The sequence below is a fragment of the Empidonax traillii genome, unplaced genomic scaffold (assembly GCF_003031625.1).
Source record: "Empidonax traillii isolate 1590-97213 ecotype Southwest subspecies unplaced genomic scaffold, ASM303162v1 scaffold82:size1209730, whole genome shotgun sequence".
NCBI classification, from domain to species: domain Eukaryota; kingdom Metazoa; phylum Chordata; class Aves; order Passeriformes; family Tyrannidae; genus Empidonax; species Empidonax traillii.
In genome coordinates, this window is record NW_020955275.1 from 648,032 (window position 1) to 674,166 (window position 26,135).

The following is a 26,135-nucleotide window of genomic DNA, read 5'->3' on the forward strand; positions in this document are numbered from 1 at the left end:
ACTGAGACTTTCAACACTATGTTTTAGTTAAACCTTTGAAAATTCTTATAATGATATAGTAATAAAATGACTATATGTGAAGGCTGAATTCCCATATAGATGTTTGTGATGGTTCAGACTTGGCTCCCTGCCAAATACCCAACCCCCAAGTAGCAGCCCCTCTCTTCCCCCTTCCTACTTCCCCCAGGGCAAAGGAAAAAAACTATGCAAATTGAAGAACCCGAAAACCAAGCTAGTTATGTAAAAAATATATCTTATGTATATTACAGTTAAGATGCTATGTACACAGCAAACGGGAATCCAACCCCCCACCCCCCCCCCCGAAGGGATAGGGAAAGGGGAAAAAGGGACAAAAGGAAACAAAAAGGGACACCAAATAGATATGCACAATCAAACCCAAGAACTAGTAAAATAACTAGTAAAACAAATCTCAGCACGTCTCTTAGAAAGCAGGATTGGCAAACACTGCCAGCGCTCTCCAAGCCTCCACGTGGTAGGTCAGTGGATGCTGCAGGCCTCAACCTTAGATAAGTGAGACCAACGCAAGGACCCACTGTTCCCGAACTCCGGCGGAAGAGAAGAAGAACGAAGGCCTCTCCTCCCTTCTTATTTATACCTCGATTTAAGTAAAAGTCGTATGGAATACTGGGAACACTGCCCCTTCCTTGGTTACAAACTGGTAACCAGGGAAGGCCTAGACTAAAACCACCACAATGTTCACTGACAAAAATGATACCTCAGACTGTTCATGTCTGGAGACAAATACAGGGAGTCCTTAAAAAATTCTGAGGTTCAGAAATACACTTGATCCATCTGACTTTGGTGATTACTTGGGCAAATGGACTTTAATGGTTTGAGATTAGGGTACTTGATATCTATCAGATTAACACAATAAATATTGATTCAAACTTTTGGTGAGGACGCACAAGCAAAAGCTCTTCTTCTTTTTTAAGGGCAGAACACAACCCAGACAAGGCAATTCTCAAGGATTTTTTTTTTTTCCCTTGGATAACCTCTGTCACTTCAGAGCAGAAAAATTCAATACGAGGAAAATTACCAGGGTACCTTAAGCAGGGTCCACTGAAAGAGGAGCTGTGGAACAGTGTGTGACTAGACTGTAAGGGGCTGCCTTACAATTCACCTTTACCTCTGCACTATGCCCAGCTAAGTACACCTTATTCAAGCCTGGAAAAAAAAAAGAAAAAGAGCCTTCCAAAGTCAGTGGAGTCTTTAAAAACCAACTTCAGAAGCTTTTCCTTTAAAAAAGCCTTAACACTGATTCTCCCTAAAATACAGCCTGTTCACCCACATTCTTTGTTATGGTGTTGTCTAAATATAGAAGAATCAAGTTGAAGAACTTTTGCTTGGTGAAAAATAAGTAGCCCATGAATAGTCTCTGAAAATTAAGAGACAAATATATTTACAAATAATTCAAACTAATTTGCCAGCTCATAGAATCATAGTATCATAGAATTTACTGGGTTGGAAGAGACCTCCGAGATCATCAAGTCCATCCCTTGATCCAACCCCACTGTGATTACCAGATCATGGCACTCAGTGCCACAACCAGCCTCATCTTAAAAACCTCTGGGGACGGTGAATCCACCACCTCTCTGGGCAGGCCATTCCAATGCCTGATCACTCTCTCTGGAAAGAACTTCTTTCTAATATCCAACCTAAACCTCCCCTGGCAGAGCTTAAGCCCATGCCCTCTTGTCCTACTGCTGATTGCCTGGGAGAAGAGACCGACCCCCACCTGGCTAAAACCTCCTCTCAGGGAGTTGTAGAGAGTGATGAGGTCACCCCTGAGCCTCCTCTTCTCCAAGCTAAACAACCCCAGCTCCCTCAGCCTCTCGTCACAAGACTTGTGCTCAAGTCCCTTCACCAGCCTCGTTGCTCTTCTCTGGACCCGCTCCAGCACCTCAATATCCTTCCTGAACTGGGGGGCCCAGAGCTGAACACAATACTCAAGGTGTGGCCTCACCAGCGCTGAGTACAGGGGAAGGATCACTGCCCTGCTCCTGCTGGCCACACTGTTCTTGATGCAGGCCAGGATGCCCTTGGCCTTCTTGGCCACCTGGGCACACTGCTGGCTCATGTTCAGCCTCCTGTCAATCCAAACTCCCAGATCCCTTTCCACCTGGCTGCTCTCCAGCCACTCTGTGCCCAGCCTGTAGCGCTGCAGGGGGTTGTTGTGGCCAAAGTGCAGGACCCGGCACTTGGCCTTGTTGAACTTCATCCCACTGGAATCAGCTCAACTCTCCAGCCTATCCAGGTCACTCTGCAGAGCCCTCCTGCCTTCCAGCAGGTCAACACTCCCTCCCAACTTGGTGTCATCTGCAAATTTTCTAATGATGGACTCAATCCCCTCATCTAAATCATTGATAAAGATGTTAAACAGGACTGGGCCCAGCACTGATCCCTGGGGGACACCACTGGTGACTGGATCCCAGTTGGATCAACCCCATTCACCAGCACTCTCTGGGCTCAGCCCTCCAACCAGTTCTTAACTCAGCACAGAGTGCCCCTGTCCAAGCCATGGGCTGCAGCTTTTCCAGGAGTATATTATGGGAGACAGTGTCCAAGGCTTTGCTGAAGTCCAGACAGAAACATCCACAGCCTTCCCCTCATCCACCAGGTGGGTCACCTGATCATAAAAGGAGATCAGTTGGTCAGACACGACCTGCCCCTCCTAAACCTGTGTTGGCTGGGTCTGATCCCTTGTCCATCCTGTAGGTGCTGTGGGATTGCACTCAGGACGATCTGCTCCATAACCTTACCAGGCACTGAGGTCAGGTTGACAGCCCTGGGTTTCCTGGGTAGTTTCCTGGGTCCTCCTTGCAGCTCTTTTTGTGGATCAGTGTGATATTTACCAACTTCCAATCATCTAGAACCTCCCCAGAGAGCCTGGACTGTTGGTAAAGGATGGAGAGTGGTTTGGCAAGCTCTTCGGCCAGCTTCCTCATCACTCTAAGATGGACTCCATGATCCCATGACTATGTTTGTTCCTTTTTTAAATTTTTTAAATTTTTTAAAAACAAAAAGGTAAGTAGAAAATGTACATTCTTAGAAAAATTTTCAAAAGTTTTCAATGCATTCTATGCTTTTCATATGCCCTAATTGTATCTTCATCCTATGGGTTTTTTGCATTTAGAAAGAGGAACCTGTCAATTAAGAAGTCTCTGTACTGCAATTTATGCTGTTATTGCTCAAGAGTGGCACCTCTCAGCTTTTCCAGCTCAGATTAGCTGTGAATGATTTCATGACAGCTCAAATCCATACACAATAAATGAGTGCACATATACTAATGGAATTATATCTTCAGAGGTAATGCAGAAGATTTTGCTTTCAGTACTAGTGTCTCTCCTTATTTTTACTACATTTATAGTCATATAAATCATAGTTATAAAATGGCAAGATTCTGTATGAAGTACATTTGAAGGCAGATATTTGCATTTTTAATAAAAGGGGATTCTGGTGTTTGAATTTATTTCAGATTATTTTTATTTTTATAACTCAATACTACAGATAACTGAAGCTAACTTTAGCCTAACTATTTCTACTATTGATAAGATGAATGCCTTTCAGGCCATTCCCATTTTCATAGGTTAACTGCAATTCCAAGCTATAATTTCTGCTCTGTTTAAAATACAGAAAATAGAACCACACCTTCCCCAGGCGGAACTTGAAAGAACTAATTAGTTCAGGGGCACAGAGGCTACTCGTGAGATCACAGCCTAACTACACATCCTTCACATTTGAAAAGGGGGTCTTTTTTTTTTTTTTTTTTTTTTTTTTTTTTTTTTTTTTTTTTTTTTTTTTTTTTTTTTTTTTTTTTTTTTTTTAATTTAAAACAATAACTCTGAAGGGTTAATGACATAGGCATACAAGTAAAGATTCCTAATCAGAAAAAATCTCCAAAAAGAAAACCAACCAACCAACAAAAAAATGCTTGCAAATAGACTTCTTACTTCTGACCTAACTCAAATGCTAGTTTACTACAGAAATGTCATTAGGGCAGCACATGATAACAGTATTACTCAAACATCAGAAACTACCACAAGAACAAAAAAGAAGAAAAAACACAAAAAACAAACATTAAGAAAGAACTTCACCAAAAAACATGGCCCTAATTCTAAAAGAACTGCATCCATAAAAATGTGATGAGAGAATAAGTGGAGCATTGTCAGGAGGCTTTGCTTCCACACATAGCATTTTAAACAGCCTAGCTGCCTCTAGCAATTAGTGAAGTTGCACTGCAGTTTGTTATAATAAAGGAATGTAGTGGGTATATGCTTGATAAAGCGAGAGGATTCATCTGGAACACACTATTCAGAGAGGAGAAGAAGAGAAACTGTAAATGAGAAGAGAGCTTAAGGCCCTAGGGTTTATTATTAACATTACTAGCAGCAAAGGAAAGTCAGGTTTTGAGGCAAGATTTTTTAACATATGGTCTAATTTTAGTCCCTGGGATCCTCCTGAGTGGCCCTATTTGAGAAGTTAATTGTGATTTGTTGACCCTTCATAAAGCCTAAAAAATAAGCTGGCAAGAACGCCAAAGGAGAGCTATACTTGTGATTAAGGACAACTATCATACTCTGTAGTCTATCACTTCACATCATACATGGAAGTGAAAAAATATTTCTCTGTTTACTATGGTGGCAAAATTCTGTGAGGCACACTCTGAAAATGTAAAATCAGCACTTAGAGACAGTAAAGGGTTTTGTCAAAATATTTTTGCCAAATCTTGTAGTACATTTCTACAGACGTGGCAGACATTCTGCCTGGCCCTCACTATAGATTTTGAATAGCTTGGAAAGTGAAATTTAAAAAAATAATTCCTGCAGTTTCAGAAGAGGTCAGAGACTCAATAATTTATAGACATTACCCATACAGAAATAAATTACAAGTGTGTCTAACTGCTGTCTTCTCACCTAAATTGATGTTATAGATAATGTTAATCAGGAAATGGCTGCAGAAATGGCTTTCTGAATAAAAAAATGTATTAAAATATTTTTGTAAAAATATCACATTTTTCTTTGGGGAGGAGGAAGACAAAACCTGTAATCTCTTCTACCTGATTTAAAATTCCTGTGTCATTCTGTTATCTTTTGACAATCTCTAGCAATTTTTAATCACTTCTAGAATACTAATCAATCAAACCATCATGATAGTTCATGCCAGATGCACAACAGAACCTCTGTTCTTCCAGAAGGAATAACAGAATCAAGTAGTTTCCAAATATATGTTCCTTAAAGATTCATCATTGGGTTTTTTTCTTTCTCTAAACCCCCACCCCCCTTTTTTTCATCTTCTCCAGCTTATACTAAAAAAACATACTGGGCATTGATAGGCCAATACTTGCAGAATAATAAAACAAAATTCCTGTCTGTCTCCAAGATGTCCCATTGCAGAAATTTGCACAATTTCATTGCTCAAGTCCAGAAATGAAGCAACTCTCTCTGGAGCTCTTATGCTCTACAATAAAACAACCTGACTTCAATTTAAGGAAGGACCATGCTGAGGTGTACAAGAGCTAAGTATTTGTCAAACTCAAACGTCTCCCTAAAAAAAAGAAACAAACAATCAGACCCCCTCTTTTTCCTTGGTAACCCTATTAAATATGTCAGATAATTTTCAGTATTCTTAAGATAATAATGAAAGTTTAACAGAAATGCAGAGGAGTCACTACAAAGTCCGTTTTGTGAAATCAAGTCCCTTGCTTGTCAACATCCTGAATTTCTATAAACACATCATTCAAAAAATATAAGCCATTTTTTTCTCTACTGTAGCACAGGAAAAACTTCCTTAAATCTGAAGCCGAAAAGGGCTTTCTCAAAAGACACACTGACTACTTATTTCTAAACTTTTCTCTTTCTAGAAGATGAAGTATTATGTAAGAGTTGCATTATTTACACGTCACACAGTCCAAGTCTTAATCACTATTAGCATTGTGACTCAGTCAGCTTCTCTAGGTTCCAGAAAAATTAAAATTCAATATAAAAGAAAAAATAGAATGCAGAGAATATTAATATTAAGATTACATAGAGTTTCCTCAAATTTCAACATTGTCTGAACATAACAGCAGTGCAATAAGAAAAACAAAACAACAAAACAAAACAAAACAAAACAAAACAACCAATCAACCAACCAACCAACCAAACAAACAAACAAAAACCGAACAAAACACCTCAAAACTCTGAGAAGCTATTGAACTTTTTGCAGTCCAGTGTTAATGCTTTGGCATGCCAAGATACAGAGAAGGATTTAATTTTGATAGTGGAGTAAATATTTAATATGTGACAATCCTTCAGTGTTCAGCAGCCACAATTTTTAACAGAAATAAACCTCATTCAGTACAGTGTAGAGATAAGATAGAAAGCTATACTTGTACTTCTTCAGAACTAGAGAATATATTGATTGAAATTTTAGACCCAATCATGCTGCCTTACTGTCAGTACATTGGAAATGGAAATGCAAACCATGATGAAAAACAAGACAGAAATATTTTAAAAAATCTTGCAAGTGTGTAATTCAAAGGAAGAAAAAAGAAAGCTAAAATGAACAACTCTCCCTGGGGTTGCTTTTTTTTTTTTTTTTTTCTTCTCTTTTTCTATACAGTGATTTAATGAATTCTAATGAAATTACATGCTGGTGAAAAAGTCTCAAAGGATTTCACCCATATACTTCAGATACAATTCTAACTTTGGATTTGAAATTCATAATAATGCATAATGAGGAGAGACTTCTTTTGTTTTATTTGATACTTTTCCCACAATCAATGGGCAGAGAAGAAATGGACTCTGATCAGCTTCCTAAAGGCACATCCCCGCCCTGGAGAGCAGCTGGTTCTTTACAAAAGCAAAAATGCATGCATTCATGAATGTAGGTATGTCTGTATATGCTTTAGACATCTGTAGTTTCATAAAAATTGATGTGTTATTTCCAATGAATATTCTGATTTTATTAATTTTATTTGTTTCCTCTCTGTGAAGTTTACTGCTGGAAAATTCTGCTGTATCTTGGTAGGCTGCAGATAAATTTTTAATCTGACAACAGCTGCATAGCTGTAAATGGATAAATTTACATAATGAAAAAACTAGAAGTGATAGGGGGAATATATTCTGTGGGTTTCACATTACTGAAAATGGCTGTTGTATGTCTTCCTATCCATATTTATTGCCTCTTGTGACACATTAGCCATAATTATTACACATTATCAATCTAGTCCTGCATTAACTAAATTAATTATTTTACTTTTAGGTGAGGCAGATTTGTAATTTTGATTATGATATGGTCCATTAGAAAGGAAAGAGATTCCAGCAAGAGACTGCACTAGATTAAGGAAAAAAAAAGTTATGTGAATAGAAAAATGAACTTTACTTGTAATGTCTTGGAAGGTCCCTTAAGCATGAAAAGAAATAGCAGGAATAATGCTAGATGACCTTGACCAAGACCACAGATGTAGGGAGGGAAGATTAGAGGATAAGAAAAAGTGAAACAACAAAAAAGGGAAAAACATACAGTTTGAAGTCTTAATACAGTTAACTGGAATGCTTAAAAATGGCATAGAGATGGAACACCTCCCCAGTGAAGAAAGGCAGAGACATTTGAAGTTGTTTAGCCTGGACAAGAAGAGACTCCAAGAAGATTTAATAGTGGTCTTTTAATATTTAAAGAGGACTAGTAAGAAAGACTGGGACAAACATTTTAGGATGATCTCTGGTGACAGGACAATGGTTTTAAACAAATCATGATTCTGTAACGGACTTCACAAATTTGACATTTGCTGAGAACAGCTCTCTCAGAGACCTGCATCCTGTCCTCCAGTCCTCCTCCACTGGAGGACACTGGACCTCCTCCAGTGTCCTGTGGTCTGACTAAAAGTCCAGAATTAGTTTATTGTCCTATCTCATGAACATCACAAAATCTCCCTCCAGAAAGGGTCATCAGCTGAACAAAGAGACCAAGAATTAATATGAGTAATACTTACTGACAAAGAAATCTTTATCATAACCCAAAACTAAAAAAAAATATTCTGAAGGGAAGAGGATCATACATTTCTTATGACATCAGGGAAGGGAACACTGATATAGCTTTTTTGGTGAGTTACAGCTTCAGCACAAGTTGGGTCATGGATCTGGATACATTTTTTAAAGAGAGGGGAATGGATAAATGCTGCTACGTAACTTTAGCAGAATTTTTCATTTGCTTGTTTCTAAGATGTTTTGGTTTAAGATGTTTATGATAGGACTAATACACAGTTAAATGTTTGTGAATTTGGAGAAGTAATCACAAAGTAATCACAAAGTAATACCAAAGATACACTACACACTAACGTCTCAGTTTTCTCTCTTCCTTTCTTACCACCTTTGTAATATTATGATAGTCATTTTCATTCTTTCCAGCTGTATTGTTTCACTTCCTCTTGCTACAACCGCTGCCCTACTTTCTGAGCTCCTGTGCTCTCCCTGTCTTTCATTACCCTTCCACCCACCCACACCTACTGTTTTTGAAGCATCCAAAAAACATCTTTTCATCCCTCTACTAAATTAGCAGATCAAAGAGCAATCTGTCCCCCACTGATTTTATAACACTTTCACTGCCAGAGATGTCTCACAGATAACTAGAGAAAACTGATTTGAAGAAACAAACCTGAAGTAACAAAGAATCTGAAAAATCAGGAGATTCCTCAGCTCTACTCCTAAAGCATCTGAAAATACAAGAAAAGTCCTAGAAATTTTCATTAAAATAAGGGAACAGAGAACTGCTGTCCTGAAGTTGTTTAGCTTATCTGATCAAATTGAATCTGATAACACATACTAACTGAGAAACTGCGCACACCTAGAAGTATCTTTTGAAAGTTAATATGAAGAAGCATAACACCTAAAAGAAGTGTCCAAAAACTGCTATATTGAAATAACACAGTGACATGGACAGGACATGCATCTTTATTCCAGAGTTAGATCAAACACCACTCAGTTTACCAATACAGGAATAAAAGGAGATCTTCAACATGAAGGGAGGTATATGATTCTAATCCCATGAAACTGATTTTGAAGACATATATTCATATAGTTAATACATAGTCAAGTAGACTCACTCAACTCTTTTCAGCTAAGGGATATGATATAACAGCTCCAGTAACATTTACTCTTCTACATTTCAGCTACTGACAGGGTACAATTCTAGAATACCCAAAAGAATCACAGTAACATTTGGTTTGGGGAAAAACTTCACACTAAATGGAACCTTATTCCTGTCAGAACAACACAAGGGAGGCAAGGTATACATAAAAAACAACTCAGGACAGCACTTTCTCAGATAGGTTCCTTTCCTGTGTAAAAGCTATTTATAAAACTGTGCCTATATCTGTGGAAAGGCACGTAACTTTACTATTTCTATTTTCTCAGAGTAGAATGAGGAATTAACAGACAAGATTTCATCTTGATGATACTAGTTGTTAAAGTAATGTTGTACAAATTTTTGTATGTCAAAAGACCATAGATATATTAGGATGAAAACCTCTAATTTCTCCCAGAAATGTTTAATGTTAGAGTATATTTAAAATATTGTTCACAAAACTGATAGTAATCTTTTATACTACAAAAATAAATAATAAACTATATTTAATTATAGTATGCAGTATACTGATGCAGTTTCCCCAAATCATCTTTTCTTTCCCATTCCAATTAGCATACCTAAAAACCCATTGATAGCAAAAAAGCTAATGACTATAAATAACTGTTACAGCTGCAAATGAATCCTTATTAAATGAAGGTGTTTTAGAAATGCTGAAAGAAGATCAAGGTCAGGAAAAGAGTTAACAGTTAATAATAGCGGCAGTAAGAGAAAACAATGACAGAAATTTTATGGCATTTTGAAGCAGCTAAAAACAAGGGCTTAAAAAGTCAATAGTAATACCTTCAACCTATTCCATGACTTATTGGTAGCACTGCTTTTAAGACCAGTGTTTTTTAAGTAATGAATCACTTTTGCAGTGTGGGATAGTTTTTCAATCAAATTTCTCTGTTTCCTTTAAATATAAATTGGCCAAATTTATCTCTGATACAATTCCTTTGACTTCCAGTAAACTACGCCAAGGATGGATTATTGCCTTGTACCTATAACATTAAGACAGTACTCTACTATTCTGCTCCTGGAAAATGAAGAAATTACACCCATAAAGTCTTTCTTGGTTTCCTCTATGTAAAACAACCAGCAAGTACAGCAGTAAACTAAACTAACCATACTACTAACTTTTACAGTTACATATCAGTTACTATAAGTTGTCTTTGGAAAAGATGACAGTAAGAACCAGAGTAAAAAGAAATAAGAGGGAATCTCAGATGTTTGCAGTTCAGTTTTTAGCTCAGCTTCAGACTTCCCAAAGGATTTCAGCCAGTGCACAAACAGATTTTCAAATATCTATATACAAAGTTTGTTTACAGTTGTCCAAAATCTTGATACATAAAGTGCATGTGGTCTTCTCAAAGCTGAACTACTTTTCTTCAGAGTTTAAGTCCCTTGATAAATTCCCCAAACTAAATCTACTGACATTTCATGTGAGTTTCATCAAAATTTCTTGAAATGGTTAGTGAAATCAAGACAAACAGTTGATAAGACTTTGCTCTGTCTTCTTAAGGATAATGTTAAACATAGAATCACAAATCTACAGAATGATTTTGAAAATACCCTTTGGAGGTCATCTACTCCAACCTTCCTCTCAAAATATAGACTTCTAAAGTCTGCTTAAATCAAGTAGCTCAGGATCATGTCCAATTTATTCTTTAACACCTCCAAGGACAGATATTTCATAAGTTCTCTGAGAAAGTCTGCCTCAGTATCTAATTACCCTCATGGATAAAAAACAGACAACCAACAAATGAACTACCAAAAATCTTATTTCTGATGGCAGAAAGCCAGCTATAGGAAGATTGCTTTACTATTATTATTATTCACCAATGCAGTAATTTCATCTAACTGTAGAAGACATAAAGTTTTCAGAAGACTAAAAAAATTTTAAATATTCAAATTTTTTTTCCAAAAATTCTAAAAGGTACATTCTAGATATACCTTGAAGTGGGGCATGCAGGCAAGTTTACACAAAATTGTCTGTTGTGCATAAAAGAATTACAAGTTTTTCCTCCTCTACAAGTATCCTCTAGATGTATTTTCACTTTCTGGAGGGTAGAAAATTTCAAGAAGGACTGAACAGCTGGTATTCAAACACATTAAAGGAAAAACACTCTATTCCTGTTGTACCTGAAACATGACTAAGAGGTGGTGATGTTAAACCCCAAGTTCTAGGGTAAGTCTAAACTTCAATCAGAAAACACTCTCAGATCTGCAGAAACAAAGCAAGACAAATGCACCCAAAGAAAAGTTGCTCTTGCAGGAGCCCATAGTAGACCATCCTCCATTACGTGCATTTATGTGCAATTTGCAGAATCAGTAACTTTGTCATGAATATACAAGGAGACAAATAGCACATGCCACTATGTAGTCCAAGTGAGATTTTGGGGACTCAGCAAAAGAAAAAGTGAATCACACAGTGAGTCAGAAACGAAAGCGATAGTGATTATGCTTATAGGACAGGAGGTGATTTTGAGTCAGCAGCGTTATAATATTAATGGACTTAGAATTCAGTTTGGAGAGCTCAAACAGTCCAAGTTGATATAATAGGAAAGGAAATATACTTCTTAAGGGACAAAGCTATGTTTATTGTGTTTCTCTATTAATATTTTTTACATCTCTGCCACCTCCCAGTGATCACAAGAAAGCCAATGACCTTCATTTTTTGAGGAAGTGTCTTAGTTCCAGCCAGGACAAGGTTAATTTTTGCAGGCACCAGAAGGACAGAGGAGGCATGGTCAGGACCCTGGGGTTATTCTGTACCATCTCAATGCTGCAGGGTGGCAGTAAGGGCTTCTGAGAAGAAGGTGGGCATGGCTTGTGGTCAGGGAAAAGAGTGGTGGGCAGAGGTCCATCCACCATTGTTTTTCATTCCCAGGCTTGGTGAGCATTTTGCATGTAAATCACCCTCTTTTGTACACTTTTGTTACTAATATTGTTGCTGTTACTGTTTTTCATATCTCACCACTGCTTCCAGCAATTGTTATTATCTCAAACCATAATCTTTGACTTTTGTGTTCCACCTGAGGGATGGTGGAGGAATGGCTGTGGTTTAGAGTGTCATTCCACAGCCATTGATATAATTAATAAAGTGTAAAAATAACATTTTAAAAACAGACCCCTCAATTGATAAATTTTTTTAAATTCCAAAACCTAGTCTTGACAAGACAGCGCAAAATATGTGATCATTGCATACACTTTTAAAGGGTTATAAAATAATTTTATGTGCTAACTACTTTGGCTGGAGACTAAATCATGGAATCCATGACAAAACTGCATCTCAAAATGTTACCGAGATATTGAGCACTTTTGTCTTGTAGATAAAGAAGACAAAGTTTAAGATATTAACACAGAAATATTACATCAAGAACAAAACCAACAGCAACTGAGATCTTACTACAAACATAATGTGAACACCAATGGGAAAACCATCACCAATGGAAAAAAACCCAAAACTTACGAGGTTGGTACTGCTCATTTTTCACACTTGTTGTTAAAGTCCTCCACCACTTCCCTAATCCAGACCATTTATCTTCATATCAATCTGATAAGAAAATAAAAAAACCATAACAGTCAACAAATAAAACAATATAAAATAAAACAAAACTATTAACAATGTACAGAATAGTTCAAAAAAGAAGAAGATATACCCTTGAAGCAAGGTTATCACATGGAAACACAAGAAATGGTAGTTCAATTTTTATGACCTATATGCCATTCTTTCAGTATGTACTTTTCACTAAAAAGAAAACAGAAACTCCTTCTGTCCTCTCCTATCACATCCTGTCCTAAAGATTTCCAGGATTTCCATAATGGCATATTCTTACTAAAAGCATTTACTACTAATAATACAATGTACAGTGAACCCATAGAAATGAGGCAGTCAAACTGTAGGAGAAACAATGGGGGAAAAAATAAAAAGCAGAATCATTGATTGCCACTATTCATAGCAAACATGAGAGTTCTATCCTTTTGTTAAAGTCTAGTATAGAAATCATGACTGCTTTCATAGAAAGAGAGATGTTTCTTCAAATACATTTTACTTGACAATTATAACACTAATGTTATATCACAGAATCATGGAATAGTTTGGGGCAGGAGGAAGAGAGAAGCTGGAAGGGACCTTTGAATGTCATCTAGTCCAATCCCTCTTCAGTGTGGAGGGACATCTTCAACTAGATCAGGCTGATCAGAGACCTGCCAAACCTCACCATTAAACGTCCTCCTCCTTCCAGGATGGGGCATCTACCACCTCTCTGCAAAACTTGTTCCAGTGTTTTAGAACCCTCATAGTATAACAGTTCTTTCCTACATTTAATTTAGGGTGACCCTCCTTTAGTTTCAAGCGATTACCACTTGTTCTATCACTATATGGCCATGTAAAAAGTCCCTCTTCAGCATAAGCGGCCTCTTTTAGGTATTCAAAGATGCTCTAAGGCCTCCTCATCTTCTCCAGGCTGAACAGCTCTCTCAGTTTGTCTTCCTAGGAGAGGTCCTCCAGCCCTTGGATCATTTTCTCGACCCTCCTCTGCACTCACTTCAGCAGGTCCAAGTCCTTACAATGGGGTCCTCAGAGCTGGATGCAGTAGTCAGTGTGGCTTCAAACCTACACTGTGGAAGGGCATCTTCTTTTTTGGTATAGTTTATGACTATTTGAAAATAGATCTGATATTTTCCTGCCGAGTTTGACTTATTATTACACTGCTGGTTTACTACTGTGGCATGTGGTTCAGCAACATAACTTATTTCAGTAACTTTGCAACTCTGTAAGTCTTACATATTCTATGTTATTTAGTTTTATTTAGTTCTCTACGTTCTCTTTCACAAACATTGGCATTTGAGGCATTTTCTCAAAGGTTGTTTCCTCTAGAGAGAAGTTTCAGTGTAGAAACCTCCCCCAGCTCTTTCACTAGAACCACCTATCCAAAGATACAAGATAACTTCCATGATACTGTCCTAGTGGCCTAACAGATACAGTACCAGAGGAAATTTCCTCCAGTCCTCACATCTGGGTAACCATGTTATATGGTCTACATAAATAGCAATGTCTCCAGACAAATAGCACTAATGGAAGCACTGTTCCAGATCCACGCTTTTATCATTTTAGATATCTATTTTAAAGTTTACATATGTCTGAGGACAATTAATACTCATTTGTTGCTGAATATACTTAGTTTAACTCTTGCAAAGAGAAAAAGACCCAAATCTCTTCCTAATATGTGACTGGAATGGAGCAGATTAAAAGAAGAGATCAAAATAATCAGAAAGCAATAAAATCAAAACAAAAAAAGCACAAACCCCTCAGAGCCCAGAAAGGTAGCAGAGTCAAGAAGTAGCATTAGTATAGACTTCAAGCCCTTAAAAAGGTCTGTATCAGTCGTTTCAGAAATATGTGTTATAGTATAGTTCAGAATTCATTCATGACATAAAGCAGAATTTTAACATCTTAGGTGAATGAGAGTATATACTGGCACTACACTTCTCTTTATGGAAATAAAATAAAAATTAAAAAAAAAAAAAAAAACACACACAAAACCAAACAAAAAACCAGCAGCAGAAATCCTTGATACCAAACCATACTTGAGATTTTTCCATAAAGACGTAAAGACATGACCGGTTGAGAAATAAGATAACTGATTATGACTTTTAAAAGTTTATTAAATGTACAGGTGACATTCAGCTCAGGTCTTTAAACTGCCAGCCTTGGAATCAAGGTGCATTTACCAAGAGCTTGCTCACTTTATACAAGAATCCTCACTTTCCCTTAGCAATACTGGAAACAGACTACTGTAGAGCTTAACATCTGGTTTGAACAAATAAATTCTCAGGGTGAAAAAAATCACTTTTTTTGCTAAGCCATTTAAGTGTCTTCCCAGCTGAGAAATCAGAAATATCTTACCTTAAAGCAATGTGAAAAAAATTACTGAGGACAAGACAAACATTTGAATTAGGAGCCATAATTCTAATTTTTGAGTTTTTTATTTGCTATGCTGTCATTTTATTTTTTACCTTATCACAACTAGGAGTGTTGAGTAGTAATCTGTTATCTTACTCACTAAACAGCACCTATTGATTTCAAAAGGACTATTTATAAACAAAGCCACTTTTTCAGTGTAATCAAAGAACATTGAGGCTTGATTTTAATTGTGTGACACAGAAAAAATTGAGATGACACCTGCAGAAACAGCAGCTCTCAGCAGTAAATCTAATATTAAGCTATTACCAGTTAACAGACTGGCATGTATCTGTGGTCTGACGTCCTCATCACTACCAAAATAAGTATCAAAATTCATATGTCAAAATGCATGCATTAAATGGAGCGCTCTTCCACATCACAGAAAAGACCCCATTCATTACATTAAAATTAAATGGCACATTTTCTAAAAGGATGCTGTGCACAGATACACATTTCAGCTGCAAGGATGAGATGCTGACTCTACCCACAACTGAAATGCAGCCTCAATTTATGACTTGAACAAGATGCAATAAAAATCCTGTGGGCAGTGGACTTGAAAACTGAGTATTTTATTAAATTGATCTCATGTAGTAACATTTTTTACTAGAAGCATCACATGGTTTGCATGGTTTGTTTGACCACAAGTGAAAGATTCAACGTAATGTTAGAAAACAGTGAAACAAGATTTACTATAAGTAGTAAATTAGTTTTTCTATTATTGTCAACAAAATGTTCCTCAATTCAGAAATATAGGGCCTTCTTACCTTTGATTTTATATTCTAAAAAGGCAGTTGCCATTTGACATGACAATAATCTTGTTAGAAACAAGAAAATTTCAAGAAATTTGTCCACGGGATGAATGTACCAGTTCTTGGGATTTCTGTTTCTGAAGAGTAGAAAGGAAGAGCAATAAATTATCTCTGAAAAAATTAGGCCTTTACTGGCAATGTTTGAAAGGGACATATGTCAGTGTATCTTTAAATACATGGATACATTTAATAAAAAATGTTTTTCTTGGGATTGTTTTGCATTGAAACTTTTATTGCTCTAATAGATTACATTATCATACCAAAAAGATGGTGTACCTATTTGCAAGTCAAGATACTATCAGTTGATAAAGTGCTTTTTTGTGTACTGCAGGAATTTTGAAAAGAGCTTTGGCATAAAACTAAATGAGTTTCAATATAAATAAAGAAATAAAGAACCTGTACTAAGCAGGCTGTGGTAACCAGTCATACAGCAATGAATCAGTGCAATGCAAGTAAAAAATCTAAGAAAATTTGTTACATTATGGAGCTTATACTTGTAAAACTGGAATTAAACCTCAACTATAAGTTTTTACTGCTGGTGGCACTGTGTTGAGGAGAATGTAGGAAGAAAAAATCTACATCAAACATCGTTCTTAGTAATGCCGAAATTACAAGTAACCATGTTAAATCTGCCCTTTCTTGTTTGTTCAGTGGTAGAGGAAAAAAATATACTGATATTTCACTTGTGTTCTATCTTTGCATGATTACACAGAATATTAAATCAGGTCTTATTTCAGCCCTTTTAAAATTTCAGACCCTTTTATTCCTGCTCGTCATTGTCTCCTAGCTACAGTCCCCATTTACTAAACAAGTGCATTATTTTTATCCCAAGAGATATCATCTTTATTTGGAAATATAGGGAAAGTGCAAAACTGTAAAATTCTCTGACATAGTGAAGTGTGGGGTCTCACTGGACGCAGTCATGAGTAGTGACTGTTCTGTCCCTGGGGAAATGGTAGATGGGGAAGATGCAGAAATTTCTCATCATTCAGAGCTCATACTGCCAAATAGTTCACTGCACAAAATAAGCTTCCCCCACATTTAGAGTTTGGATTTTTCATGTTTCTTTTTTTGGTATTTCCCACAATGACAACTCTAAAAGATACCAGAGCATTTTTGAAAAAACCCTTCCTCAGGGATGTCTTAGCCTTCAACCAGTTTAAGCTGTGCAACAATGATTCTCTGAGCAGACTACTAAGTTTATACTATCATTCCCGCAGTGATGATAGCAGTTGTTCCTACATTTCATGTACAGAGAAATACAATAAGTTACATTCAACTAGAAAAGTTATAGCTATTTCAGACAGAGCTGTCATCTTTGATTCCCAATTATTTTAATTATAGTAACTACAGCATTAAGAATACTACATTGATCTGTTACATCAGGTACTACAATGACTAAAAAGTGTCTTTAAAGCATGGATTATTTTATCCTGCTCCACTCCAGTACTCTAAATGGTGCTCAAGTCTATCTCAATGTCCAACTATATATTTGCATTTAAGTCAAGTTCAAAATTCAACCTTCATCTACTTTAAGTGCTTAGGATTTTATGTTTCTTTATCCTTTTGAATCATCCTTATCTTCTTAACTTGACAGATTTTGTCTTCAGGATACTAGCTGATACTATCAGTGATACTAGCTGAACATAATGATTTTTCTTCTTTTCATTGGATACCTTTACCTTTCTTCCAGTGTTGGCTTTCTCTCAACTTATCAATGCAGCATAAATGGAAGGAAATCCAGAATTTTATCCTGAAGACAATTATGACTTAAACTGCTGGTGAATTCTGAGTGGGGAAGGTAAAATTTTTTGGTCTCCACTATCAAAACATAAGTAAAAGCATAATTGGTTAGTAAAAAGTCACCTTAATTTTTGAGAATAATATTTCCCATTAATGACAAGGTAACTTAAACCCAAGCATCAAAAGGGAGAACTTCACCATCAAATGCACATCAATCTTTGAATTCCCTCAATGAAAAGTTGATCCTTCTGGGAATTTAAACTCCTCATGTCTCTGCAGGGTGTGTTGTGCTTGTTTCTAGCCTATTGGCAACTTGCTGATGGCACACCAACACAATTACTAAAAAAATAAATAAAACCTGCTACCAATTGTTCGAGTAAAGGAAGCAGCTTAGGGGATCTTACAGGTTCACTTGGGCTAGTGCTTCTGATTAATTCACCCTCCACAACGGAGTGCCCAGCCACCAACCCTAAAAATAGTTGCATCACAGTGACACTGTAGGCACAGCTACTCTAAGATGTTAGTTTTGTCTGTAATGATAGTGTTTAGTAATGGGTAGAACAAACCATTAGTACCAAGTGTACAGTACGTTGGTAATGCATGGCTTTAGGAACATTTCCACTCAAAATTTAAAAACTAATCAGATTTAGCAGTATAGAATTGTAACACCATCAAATGGTTTAGGATGGAAGGGACCCTAAAGATCAGCTAGTTCCAATCCCCCTGCCATGGGAAGGGGCACCTTCCACTAGACCAGGAAACTTTCTTATGTTTTGCAAATTTTCATGTCTAGCTCAGTTCCATTCTGTTCTGTTCTCCCTCTGCCTAAATTTCTTTAATAAAAAGAGCTACAAATATTTCTGTATATTAAATTTTACTATACTTACATTATATTAGAAATATTATATTATAATAGAAATATAATTATTTATATGCAATTATTATTATTTATATGTGTAATATTTTTCAAATATTTTATACATTGATTGTTGATATTAATTAAGATATTATAAACTCTCAATTTATAAAAGAAATGGAGGATCCAGGAGAGAACCAAGAATCCTGAAAGGTTTAGAAAACATGATCTACACATATGGTCTGTGATAAGTAAATCATTTTGGTCAACAACAGAGATGACTCTTGACATTTAGACATCAAGATTAATGACTAACTGTTTTCTAGATCCACTGCAAGCCAGACAGGAAATGTTGATACACCTAGCAAAAACAAACTCCTTGGGCAGTTAAATAAAAATTATATCTGGGATGTAGAGGACTTCTGTCTTGAATAAATTTAACAACTTGGACATAGGAATAATTTGGCTTTAACAAAGTCTACCTCGAGATTTTGGACACCTGCATCTACCCATTTAATGTTTTTTAGTAATAAAAATCTACCTGAGAAATTAAATATAGATTCAGCAACAGCAGAATTTGTGAGAATAAAATTGAAGTTTATTATTATATTATGCCTGAAGATGCATAAAAATAAATGGGTTTTTACAAACCCAATTTTTAAGGTGTGTTTATGGCAATAAAAAATTTGAGTTTATTCTCCAAAAATTTAGCTGTCATGTACATGCACACGTATTAGATAGACCTAGCAAAATTCAGCAATGACCTTGCAAGTAAAACATATAATTATTAAAAAGAAAATCTAACAAAACAAATGCATGCTAGCCTTGCATTGGTTTAACTTAGAAAGCTTATGCAAGGCAAAATTTTGTTGGTATAATTGAATTAGCAACTCATATGTCCCTTTTTTTTTTTTTTTTTTTTTTTTGAGCTTTGAAAACAAATTCTGAGATCCTGTTTAGTGCTCTGCCTTAAGCAGCCTATAATTTGCATGCTCAAAAACTACCTTTATCCAAGTGAAATTGCATTATTCCAAGTAAGGCTGAGAAATATGAACATGTCACTCATTGCACTCAGGAAGGTGCATAGACAGGGATTTTATAATGTCCACAAGAGGTAAGCGTCAGAAAATCCAACAGCTCAGGTTCAGAATTCAAGCTTTCCTGGGGTGCCTAGAGATTTTTCTCTGTAATCAAACTGTGCAGATTTTATTTTTTTAACTTACATAGAATACCTAAAGATACATTACATGAAAACAAAATATCTGTGCTTTGAAAAAGGAAAGAAAAAAAAAAGCAACAGAGGAAAGGGATTTAATTTACAAATTCAAATGCCTCTCATCTTTCTTCTTTTGATCAGTTTATAGAATTTTCTTCTTGATGAAGGCCTTATGTTGCTTCAAAATCTTGAGTCGTTCAGACTACATTCTGAAAATTCTAGTGATAACCTAGAGGCAACCAGTAGCAGATTTTAGAATCCAGCACTGAAGGGCATTTTAGATAAGTACTTAGAGAGCACAGTACATTACAGAGCCCACAGCAAGAGTTCATAGACTACCTCAAAGTAGTTTGCAAAGATTAAGTTCTATCACCTCCTGCAGTCAGAACATTAAAACATGTAAGTTTGATTAAATATTTTAGTGCATGCAAATAGGTTCTAACTAGACAAAGCTAATTTTCAGGGGGGTTTGTTGTTGGTTTTTGTTTGTTTATTTGCTTTTCATTAAAATTCTTTTATTTTGTTTCTTCTCCTTGCCACAAGACTTTTGCCACTAAATCAGTTTTCATCTACCAGGCTACTTGAATTTCAACAAAGTAACATCAAAATATAGTTTCTCCAGAGTAGGAGGAACATTTCAATTTGTAGTCCAAAAAGGTGTGTATTGAAACTTTAGTAACACTTTCAAAGGGAAAAATAATGTGGACTCTTCCACAGCTCTAAATTACTGATAATAGTCTAACTGTGTGACAAGCTGAAATCCAGAGCAATCTGCTTTTTGAGGTCAGGATTCTGAGTAGTTTTTAAAGTGGACAATACACAATTTAAATGTAAAAATTAATTAAACAAGTAACTCCCACATTACAAAATTTTATTCTATACAATGTAGCACACCACTAAAAAACAGCAGTAAAAAGTCTATAATACATAACGATAACGTTTTAGTACCATAGTAATGTACTTTCAAGACAGTAATGCATTCTAGTTTAAAAGAAGCTCTTCATCAGATAGCATGAGAAAACAAGGCATAAAAGGAAGATAGAAAAATCTTCTTAATGGTTCCTGTGCAGATAATGTAGGGTGAAGACAATCAATACCCATGCCTCATTTATTTTATGGCCTTGAACACTTAAAGACAAAATCTTAGTATTTTCTGCTCTGTTTGACTTCACAGACCTGCATCAGTAATGACAAAACATATTTGCATATTAAGATGTAATTTATATGAATTTATATTAAAATGGTATGTGGTTATTTTTCCCTAATAAAAAAAGGTAACACCTACTTTATTAGTCCATTAAAAATCCCATTGGCCTACTAATTTGGTTAGTCATCGAAATGACGCAAACTATCAATCCAAAGGATCATAAACATAATATATAAAATTACATAAAATATGTCAATAATTTAAACATCACATTAAAGACTTTAATAAATAAGACTAACCTTTACAGTTTGTGCAACTACTCCTAAAAAATAAGATTAAAATACGTAAGTTTTTCAATATCTCTTTTAGGGTGTTTTAACAATTATTTAAAGTTGTTTAAAAGTGATTTTGTGTGACAGTCTTACCACCATGTTTCAACTACTTACTACCTCAGACAGATACAGTGCTTAGAAACACATATGCTTTACTACAAACAGAACAGGGAAAGCCACCACATGAAAGAAAATTTAAGAAAAAGGTACACTGGAAAAATAGATAATTTCATCCCGTTCTTCTAAAAACACACAATGGAGCCATTTTATCATATTCAAGATATGCAGCAATAGCAAGATGGAAACTGGTTAAGTCATCTATGTAACAGTTTTAGCTAATAATAATAGCTTAAATGAAACAGTAAAGCTTATCCTAAATTTAAGAGAAGAAAGAAATGGTTTGGACTTTCACAGTGTTCTCTCTGCAGTTTTCCTGTATATTTAGAAGTCTGGGTAACAGGAAACAGTCTGATCCCGTAAGCCTTTACACTAATATCTTTAACAGACTGGTTTCAATCTTTTAACCTACTTGGCAGTTCTACTGTTTTTATCATTCTCCAAGGAAAACAGTCACTGCGGGTACACACTCTGGTAATCAAGCATAAGGATAAGATTTGACCTCCTCTTTATGACAGGTTTCACTACTGCTCAAAAGTCAAATTGTAATACTAATATATTTGCTAACCCATGTAGTACTATAGAATAGCGATTTTTTTTAAGCTCATGAAGGAAATTAGTATCACAAATTAAAATTATATTGTCTTTTACTTGTGCTTTACCTTTTTTATGATCAGAGTTAAATCAGCAAAGGAAAGCTGCTATTTCACGGAAAGGCAGATCATCCTTACAGAGTACAGAGTTTGTACCAAGTGCAGCAGAGACAGAAGTCACTAGAGGCCACCTATAACTGATAAACTCCTCCAAGCATGTGCACAAGGCAATACTGAACACTGCAACTGGGGGATCTTAACAACTTTGGGTGTATATTGTTCTAGGACTGTCAAAATTCTGCTGATCAGAATTTACAGTGGAAGTTTCTGTCATCTACTTCCTAAAGTAGATTCAAATCTTGAAGAAAACACCAGCTTTTCAGACTTATTGCTTAATACTTCTGCCTACTCAAAGTAAATGTATTCACTTTTACAATTTTCCCTGATTTAAAATTACAGAGAAGGTGAATTTTGCTCTTCCACTTTGGCACACTAGACACCAAAACATAAAGTACTTCCTGAATATGGTCTCACTGAATCCAGTCACACCAAAATTTGGTAGTAATGAATGATGAGGATAAGTCATTCATGGAGCTGTTTCCACAAATATTTTAATTTAAAGCTTAGAGATTAAAAATATTTTGAGAGGTAAAAAAATAAGCACTTCAGTGCTAATCTAACAAAACCCTTGTAATTATAATAAACTGAAATATTTTATATGTCTCCGTGGAATGCCTCATAGAACTTGCCATTAGTAGAGTCCTGGGGCTCACAGGTTTACAAAGAACAGAGCTATTTTTTAAATACAGTATCTCAGATTTTCAGCCTTTTCTACAGCAATGTGGAATTTTAGTTTATATCTCCCTGGAGATTTCTTGACTGTCAGCGCTTCAACACAGAGAAATGGATGCTCTAAAACATATTTTTTCTGTTTCATATAAATTGCTAGAGAATTTGTATGCTTAGGTTGAAAGAAAATACATAAGTCAAGACTGAGAGTTAAGGCTGAAAGAAGATTTTGGACTTGCATCCAATGACTACTGTAATCTGAAGCTGAAATGGAAGAAAGATGCTATCTTGCAAACTGCCAGACAGACAAAAGAATCTGATATAGTTTCCATCAAAAATCTTTAAAGATACACAAAATCCACTTCCTTTGCAATATTGCTGCTTGTACATTCCTAAATTATGGATCTGAAAGAAATGCTGTGGACAGTATCTTTCCCATGACAGGGTAAGACTCTTATAAAAGAGAGAAGCAAGAAAGAATGAGAGAGAATATTTCAGCAGTACCTGTTACCTCTCTGATGGTGCTAGAACCAAAGGACATAAATAATTTCCCTGGAAACCCCTTCTGTATTGCCAGATAATATTTAGTAGTATAGCTACTCTGCAGGGTATCATGGGATAAAAGTAACGAAAGAAAACCAGAAAATAATGACCATCCACTTTAAATCTAATATGTTCCTTCTTATGCATAGGAAAAGAATTTACAGCTACTAAAGTGTTATGGTTTGGGAATGATATTCCACAATTTAGTGTTCCCACTGAAACACTCCAAACCACCTGCCACTCACCCACTCACTTCCCCTCTGAAGAGGGATGGAGAGGAGAATTGAAGTCTCAAAAGGTAAAGATCACGGGTTATGGTAAGAACAATTTAATGGAAGCAACAGCAAAATAAGAAATGAACAAAATTACACCAATTTTAATAACAGAGTGTGCAAGAGAGGTGAGTGAGTCCCCCACGAGTGCTCGCCATGCAGAACATCATGCTATCTTGACTGGAAGGGACCTCTTTTGCAGCGCCCCCTGCATAAGGATGGAGGCAGTGCAGAATAACAGGTCCTGGTCACGCACCTCTTGGGTACTGCAAAAAGTAACCCTGAGCTGGCAGAAACCAAGAGGTAAATAGGAGGTAAAAGATGCAGGAACAAAAGCTATCAGGAAGCCTTTAAAAATACTTAAATAACAGTGATGATCACAATAAAAACTTTTTTCTTTTTTTTAAATCCTTATCAGTTGTGCTAATAAAATCTGTCCTAGCATTTTAAGCTAAATAATGCTTCCTAGGCTTGATGTTTATTAACAAATTTCAAAGAAATTGGAAAATATTTCAGTTATAATGCAAAAACCTTCATGGCAGATGAGTTCCTGTCTACAGCTCTGGGGTATTCACTTGGCTCCAACCCAGTCTTTTATAATAGCTTCACACTAAGTGGTGAAACAGGATCTCTAATGTTGTCCCAACATTTCACTTCCATTACGCAGATAGCTCCTTACCACAGACTGAACTGTGAGTATTAAATATATGCAAATCCTGGAGCAGACTTTTAATACCTGCCTTTGAAAACAAAAATGGAAAGAATTTTTATACTAAGTGTAAGTTAAATGTCTTGTACTACTTTTTCAATTCTCTTTAAATTTTCTACTCTTGAGTTTTCGTGTTGATTAATGCACAAATGCATAATTTCAGCCTGAAGTGTAGATAAGGTAGAATGCAAAATAATTATTTTACTGGTCATCACAAGAACTCCTAATAGGCCTTTGATGTACGGGGAATTATTTTTAAGAGCAAGAGATAGGGAGATAATGTATAATGAATATAGGTATAAAAAGTTTTAATATCTCATAAATAGCTGTGACACTTATTTAAACAGGTTTTTATGTCCTTCTATCCAATATTTTATCATCCTCAACTGATACATTTTTGATCATTTTAATTCCTTCTGTTCAACGCTAGATTTCTTTAAAAGCCAACATTTAAGGAAATGGCTAAAATAAACAGGTGGTAATGCCGCAAAAGCTTTAATATGATTAGAACACTTCAATTTTCCTTTATGTCAAAGGAATATAATCTAATATTATGTGAGTTGTTTAAAGAAATAAACTAAAAACTTCACCTAGACCTCAAAGCAGATATAAGCAAAACTATCAATCAGTTTTTCAGTGAAAAATGAGCAAAACTGAAGGGAGGAATCTAAACAATTCACCAATATTATCTAATTATAAAAGGAATTAATTGTGACCTTAAATGTTTAAGCATGTTTGTTACTTTTGATTGCTACTTGAACTGTTTAGTCTAAAAATAGAAAGAACAAAGAACTGTGTCTTTGTTGCACTATATGTCATCTGAAAACATGCATATCTTCTGAAACATATCAGGAGAATTGCTGTAGTGATTCTGAACCGTGATGCATAAGTTCTCAATTTACTATTAACAACTTGAAAAAAGAGAAACACACTGAATGTTCTCAAAGAACTTTAGAAGGACAGATAATTCAACTTTTCTAGCGTAATTCTGTAGTACTTAAGAAGACAGCAAAAAATACACCAAGATTCAAGCACAAAGAAATTTGATTAAGAAGTGGTATTCATTCTTCCAAACAGCATAGTTTCAAGTACTGCTTTTGCTTTAAAAAAATCCTTTTTCTGTTTTATTTTATTATTTCTTATTCACTAGTATGTGCCCTTATCATAAAGTCTCATTTAAAGAAGACAGAGATCCTTATATCCCACATTCAGTTAGTTGAAGCTGTGCATCCTGAATAGTCAAATAAAAATGTCAAAATAAAGACATAATGAATTTCACAAAAATGGTAGTAAATGACAGAAATTGTCTCAGTCGAGTAATACAATTCATAAAGAAATTTTACATATTTTTTATTAGTTTGTTTTTTGTTGGGTTTTTTTGGGTGTTGGTTTTGTTTGTTTGGGGTTTTTTTGTTTGTTTGGTTGGTTGGTTGGTTGGTTTGGTTTGGGTTTTTTTTCGGGGGGGGGGGTGATTTGGTCAGAAGGCAAGCATTAACGAATATTTTCCTAAATCTTCTTCATTTACTTTAAAATTTGGATCTAATTTATAACATTATCATCTACATTGCTTAAAATATAAAGCTTCTAATAAAGCACAACAGTCAGCATCTGTAATAGTATCTATAAATGGGTTTTGGAGCTTTGCATTTAATTTTAATAAAATGAAAGCTCTTTATTATAGATAAACACTTTTTTCTTACAGATAGAGGGAAAAAACATACAAGGAAACCAATAAAATAGGAATTTCTCTCTTCAAATAATAAATGCTGCTTTAAATAGAGTGACACAAAATTATTTTAGAAGAAAATGTGTATACCTAATTTCCTACATCTTTACTTCATCTAGCATTTAAAACACAGGGAAGTTCATCACAAGTTGTCTGAATCAAACAACAGGATGACTTTTTGAAAAATAAGAC

General features: G+C 35.5%; 1 protein-coding gene across 1 annotated transcript in view; it reads right to left on the minus strand.

Moving 5' to 3' along the window:
• LINGO2 (leucine rich repeat and Ig domain containing 2) overlaps positions 1 to 26,135 on the minus strand; it is a 477,776-nt gene that overhangs the window by 211,567 nt on the left and 240,074 nt on the right. The window contains exon 3 of the mRNA XM_027881020.1: positions 12,596 to 12,679. The gene's annotated coding sequence lies outside the window, so the exon portion shown is untranslated. The remainder of the gene's footprint in view (positions 1 to 12,595; positions 12,680 to 26,135) is intronic.